Source organism: Psammomys obesus, unplaced genomic scaffold (assembly GCF_907164565.1).
Source record: "Psammomys obesus unplaced genomic scaffold, mPsaObe1.curated_primary_1811, whole genome shotgun sequence".
NCBI lineage: Eukaryota > Metazoa > Chordata > Mammalia > Rodentia > Muridae > Psammomys > Psammomys obesus.
The window spans coordinates 12,737,249-12,743,248 of NW_026586816.1; the positions used below are offsets into that span (position 1 = coordinate 12,737,249).

Below are 6,000 nucleotides of genomic sequence, written 5' to 3' on the forward strand. Positions count from 1 at the left end.
ACCATTCTCCACATCCTCCCATGTCCAGGAAACTGCGGCTACACTTTTTGTCACTATATTGGCATTTCTTAGGATTGTGTATAAGTGAAATTATTTAGCATATGCTATGGTTTGCCTGGGCTTTCCTACTTGGCATAAGTGTTTTGTGATTTACCCACATGGTAGTACAGCTGCTGGATCATTCTTCTCTGTTTGTGTATAGCAGCACATTGTATTTAAAAGCATCTAGAATTGTCGTTAGAGGTTGTCAAGATTGGGTGTCGGTAAACAACTCTAATTCCAACGTGCAATGAGTCCAGGGTCTTGAAATGTGACAAGCACACTTTGTGGCTACTCTTGAAATTTCACATGAAACAAATACAGGTAAGAGGACCCAGATTCTTTCAGAACACCCTTCTTTCCTTCTTCCCATCCTCCATTCTCAAATACTTACTTAGAACCAGTGTCAGGGATAGAGTGATGAACAAAAAAGGTAAATTCACCACCTCAATAGAACTGCAGTCTGATTGGGAAGAAGGTAGTGAAGGAACTCTGAGCACTCCGAGTCAAGCAGATGCCTATGGCATCTCTTTCTCTCAGCCTTTCTAAGGGAGTCATGTCCCCAGAAGGGACCCAAAGAAGAGCCTGAGATAAGTATTTGATGTTATGCCAACATCTTTGGGCATTCCACCTGATGAAGGCCTAGGCTTCTGTTCCATGTTTGAGATAGTGAAGCATACAGTGGGATTTGTCTTTCCTCTTGCAGAGTTTCTCCTGGTCTCTGGAGAATGAGTGCTTATCTAGGAATTACATTTCTTGTCTTCCCAAGGAGATGGCTGTGTGGTTAGAGATGGTCCTTAAATGGAGATGATGTGTGTCCCTATCAGACTAAGGGCATTCAGAAGCTGGTATTGAACCCCCATCTTTCTCCAGCCAATAAAAGCAAGGCAATGGAAGATGGCTGAGCCACAGGATAACAGGAACTTTGGTGCCCTTAATCCTGGAAGAGAAGGAAGCAGGCTGCTGACTAGAAACACCTGTGCTTCTGTAGTTAAGAACACATACCATGAGCTCCGTGACTGGATATGGAGCACATGTCACTACATTTTCTCAGATGCAAAGATGGAATTCCTCTGGGATGTGGAAGTGATGCATATTATTAGCTTCTGTACTGACCAGCCCTATGAAGAAAGTCTTCTGAGAGGCCTTAAACAGGAAGAATGTTAACTAGAACTAGAAACTGGGTGGCTGTGGACAAGATCCTCACCTGCCCTGAACTTTATGAAATAAAGCTCATTTCTGAGATTTTATGTCACAAGTGTGTCAAGTATAGAAAATTCCAATCAGCTTTGTTTGCTAAGGATGGTGGGTCTTAATATTCAGAGCTGTTTGTGTAAAATATCCTTATACCCTTTGTTAAGAGTAGAACAAATCTGGGCTCTGTTGCCTACCACCCCTTAGTAATGGCTGACATCAGGCATGCGGCCAAGGAGCTGAGCACTGGTGGAGGCAGAAACCAGGGAAACCAGCAATGTGGAGATGCTGGTCTCCAAGCGGCAACTCTTTCAGGATTGCCACCAGGGAACAAGAAAGGGCATGCCTGACCCTGGCCTCTGTCTTTGTAAAGTGCTGCTTGCATTTTCTTGGGTCATCTCCTCCAGTGAGCTACTGGCCTTTGCTTTTAGTCAGCAGTTTACTAGAAAGCAGGGTTCATGCACTTTCAAATCTATAGTCAACTGCCATGTCCCACTCTTCTGGGCCTAGTTGTGGATGAGTTTTTGTTCACTCTCTTTCTTTCTTCCTACACACACACACACACACACACACACACACACACACACACACACACTCCTGTCCATAGTGTTTCCTTGGTGATCTCTCAAAGTTGCTATTCTCAGCAGGAGAAGAACAGCTGTATGCTCCTGGCTCCAGGCTGCCAGCAACCTGCCAGGGGCTGGTTGATAGACAGGTGGCGAGCTGGCAGGGACGCCACATGGTAGATACTCTTGTATTCCTGATTTTCATGCTCCCCCACCGCATCCCACCCCACCCCAGGAGTTCCCTTACTTTTGTATCCCTCTCAAATGCACACTTATCTGTGTCTTGGATGGTTGGATGGTGAGTGACAGGCATACAGCAATTCAAAGCAGAGAGAATAATGTCAGCCCTCCTGATGAGAACAGCCAGATAGGCTGCTTGCTGGGATGTTTGTTGCTACTATTTGATAAATTGTCCCTAAAAATCCCAAACCTATGCATGATTGCATTCTAGGAGACAGACAGAATGGGAACAAGCAGTCATTTCAGTAGCTGAGAGGGTATTAATAATGAAACAAATTACCCAGGTGGTATGGAACTGGTGTTACTCCTGCACATCCTCTGCCTTAGCAGGTGGTGTGCCCTTAAGGAGCAAAGTGGGTGGAGACAAGGGAAAAACAGCCTTTCAAAGGGAATTCCTTGGGGCTCTGATGGAAGGCATTCCCCTAGTCATTAAAGACCCTTGCTGAGGATCTCAAATTGCCAAGGCTGAGTCTGGACCTTACTAGGTGTTCCACTTCCTTTTAGTTGACTTTGGGATGAACGGATGTGTTCTTAGGGCAGACTCTTTAATGTTTCAAAATCAGCACTTTTCAGCTTAAAGTCTAAGACAATGCTTCTACAACTCCTGCAAAAGTCAGCGTCACCAGAAAGCTTTTTAATGATTGTTGAGCCATGAAAACTGCAGAGGTTCTGATTTGCTGGGTTTGAGACCCAGTTCCAGATTATATCTTTACAAACACCCAGGAGGTGTGGATGCTTTTGCTCTGCAGACCACTTTGGCCTACTTACTGCCAGAGTGTCAGTAAGCGTCACTAGGTGGGGTCAAGAAATGGTTTTGTAGTTACACAATGGGACACAAGTCTGAATGGACCAATCAAGAGTTCTAAAGTAACACAGCTCACATCTCAAACCGAATAAGAGACAGTTGATTCCACATCTAAATTTGAGTGACCATGGCTCAAAACATGGGCTTAAGTTACTGCAAGATCCATTTTCAATGCGGAAGCAGTTTCATGAAGTTTTTAATGGCATCAGAACAAAGAAAGTTCTAAATCAAGGCATTTGTAAGATCCATTGGTGGAAACATTAGAGATGTGGTTACTTTCAGAGGGGGAAGCTCAATCAAGGACCTTAGATGATATCCGATAACATCCTTAGCTCTGGTTGGAGAAAAATAGGTTTTCCTGAAGTTAATACATCCCAAAGGTGTTCATCTACTTAGGTCTGATAGAGAGGTGAACAATGGCTTTTTAGGGGGATAAAGACAGCTGAGAGAAAATTCATTAGGCTATGGATCTGGAACATTCCAACCTCCCCATAGTCCTTGAAGCTTAATCAGTTAATCAGCCTGTGTAGATAGTTTCTTTTCAGGAATTCTCAGTCCTTCACAATCCTATGGACCAAAACCAGCTTACTGTTTGTTTTTGCATTGAATTTAGGCTAAGCTCCCCTCCCCCCTTAAATGATTGAAAGGTTTTGAGATGAAAAAAACTGTGAAATGAAAATTATGATACTGAAATTTCAGGGTCTATGATAAAGTTTTATTTGAGCATATGCTTGGCTATTGATGATTTCATTATCAGTAGCTTCTTTCATGCCATAAGGAATCACAAAGGTGAATAGAATATTTGCTAGCTGGCTCTGCAAGAAGTAAATCTGTGTGTCCAAACAAACAAAGAAACAAAACCAGAAATCCTTAAACATTTATTATCAGCCTCCAATATTTCCAGAGCATTGCATAGTTACTGCAGATGAATACTATGGAGAGTATTTTTTCTCTCTCTCTTCAATTTTGGGTGCTAAATCCATGAAGTTTCCGTGGTATTTCTTGGAACATACTCTTAAAATAAGAAGTGAGGCATGGAGTAAAACTACAAAACATGAAAGTGAACTTGCCTTTGATTGACTATGGATTTAATTGTGAGGTGATGGGGTGTCCTCACTGCCTCAGAAAGACTCTAATTTCCATGGTCAGCCACAGACAAAGGCAGTGCTGAGCTGTTCATATCAGTAATACTTTTCTGAGGGCCTACCACAGTTTTGGCACATGGGGCAGAGGTAGCAAGCTTTCCATTTGTTACTACACACAGCTTATCATTAGAAGGGTGTAAGGGTGCTTCAGTTTGTGTCGGATTGCCCCCAAAGGCCTGTGTGTTCAGGATTTGGCCTTCAGCTTGCCAAAACTGGGACGTGGTGGAACATTTAATATGTAGGGCCTAGAGGAAGAAAGTTAGGTCATTGGGAATGTATACCTGAAAAGAATACTGACACCCTTCTTCCTGGTCCTAGCTATTATCCTCACTTGCTCTTGCCCTCGCTTTTGCCAACACTCTCTCATGCTCCCCCCTTTTGATTCCTTGCTCCCATGAGGTAAGCAGCTTCCTCTGCTGTGTGCTTTCAACATAAGGCATTGCTTCATCATATCTGAATGATGAGGCCAATTAGTTTTGGATTGAAATCTACAAAACTGAAGATCAAAACTAATCTTTCTTTTTCTCTAAGTTGATTGTTTCAGTAACTTCATCACAATGGTAGTATACAAACACAAGAGGTAAATGAACCATGGGGAGATTCCCCATCTGTTAAAGGACTTATTTAAGTGTGGTAGCATTGAAATTTTACAGCGTAAAACTTCTTTCCACCTCTGCGTTTATTCTCAGAGATCCTGGGCTGGAGAGAAAGAGGTGAGCGTGGATACAGGGCTCTGTGGCTTGATTTGCGTGATCACACTTTGAACATTGTGCCATGATATAAGAACATTTTGCAGATGGAGTAAGGAGCTGACAAATCATTTCTTTCTATGTTTCCTCTTTTAATTAATAAGACAAAACAACAAATTTATATAAATCAGTGCCTCTTATCTGAATATCATAGAGAGCTAAAGCATATATTTGATATCTACATTGCTAGCCATTTGAATGAAGCTTTCTTGTTTTCTAGGAAGGTATGTTTTTAAAATCAGTAAGTTTATGAATAGAAAGCAGAAGGAAGAACACAGGAACTTAAACTGTGTTGACTAACACTTATGGAGGCTTCATCTTTCACTCTATTTAAATATCCCAAAAGCCTTATGATGATGCATGTAAAGCCAGTAAGTACCCTGTGGCTGAGAGTCCCTCAGCTGAGACGTTGGTCAAAAATATGGATCATTTTCAGGAAGAATGCTTTCAAAGCATGTTTATTCGCAGAGCAAGTTGTAGAGATATTTTTCCTTTTAATTAAAGCTGACATAATATTCTGTTTTTTGTTTCACTGACATATTGGGGAATGTGTAATGACTAAATTAGGTCATCCTTTTGTGCTGCCCAATTTTTACAACCTCCAGCCTTCCAGCGTCATTTGCTCAAGTGGACTGAAAGTCTATAGGAAATAATTCTTAATGTCTCCAGTTGTTTCCTGCCCTCTCAGAGGGGACAAACTGGCTAATTCTCACAAAACAAAACACTTTATTTCAGAAAGCTAAAGCAAGATGGTTATTAGAAACACACATGGCACTGTGCATCTCCCCAAATAGCTCAGCTCTGTTGCTAAAGATAGAGGACAAAAGCACTGTGGACTCTAATGTTGGAGACGAGGGGTGGCCTGATGATTGTCTTTTTGTTCATCTGAAGATGGTGAAATGAGGGTTATGTTTAATTATAAAGCAAAAATCAGAGCAAAGAGAACCTTTGACAAAGCATATGACAAGTCTCTGTTTACATGTCAGTGCTGCTTACACTGAAAAGTCAGGTCACCTTTACTCCACACCCTTATGTCCTTACAAAGTCAAGCCAATTGCATGTTTAATGTCCATTTTGATCAAGTATTGTTGGTGCATGCCTTTCACCCTAAAACTCAAGAGGCAAAGGCACAGGGATCTTTATGAGTTCTGGGCCAACCTGGTCTACATAGTGAGTTCCAGGCTATTCAAGGTTGCTAGTGAGATCTTGCCTCATTAATATAATATAATATAATATAATATAATATAATATAATATAATATA

The 6,000-nt window shown here is 41.6% G+C and overlaps 1 protein-coding gene across 3 annotated transcripts in view; it reads right to left on the reverse strand.

The window, feature by feature from the left end:
• Snap25 (synaptosome associated protein 25) overlaps positions 1-6,000 on the reverse strand; it is a 73,371-nt gene that overhangs the window by 29,233 nt on the left and 38,138 nt on the right. The window lies entirely within an intron of this gene.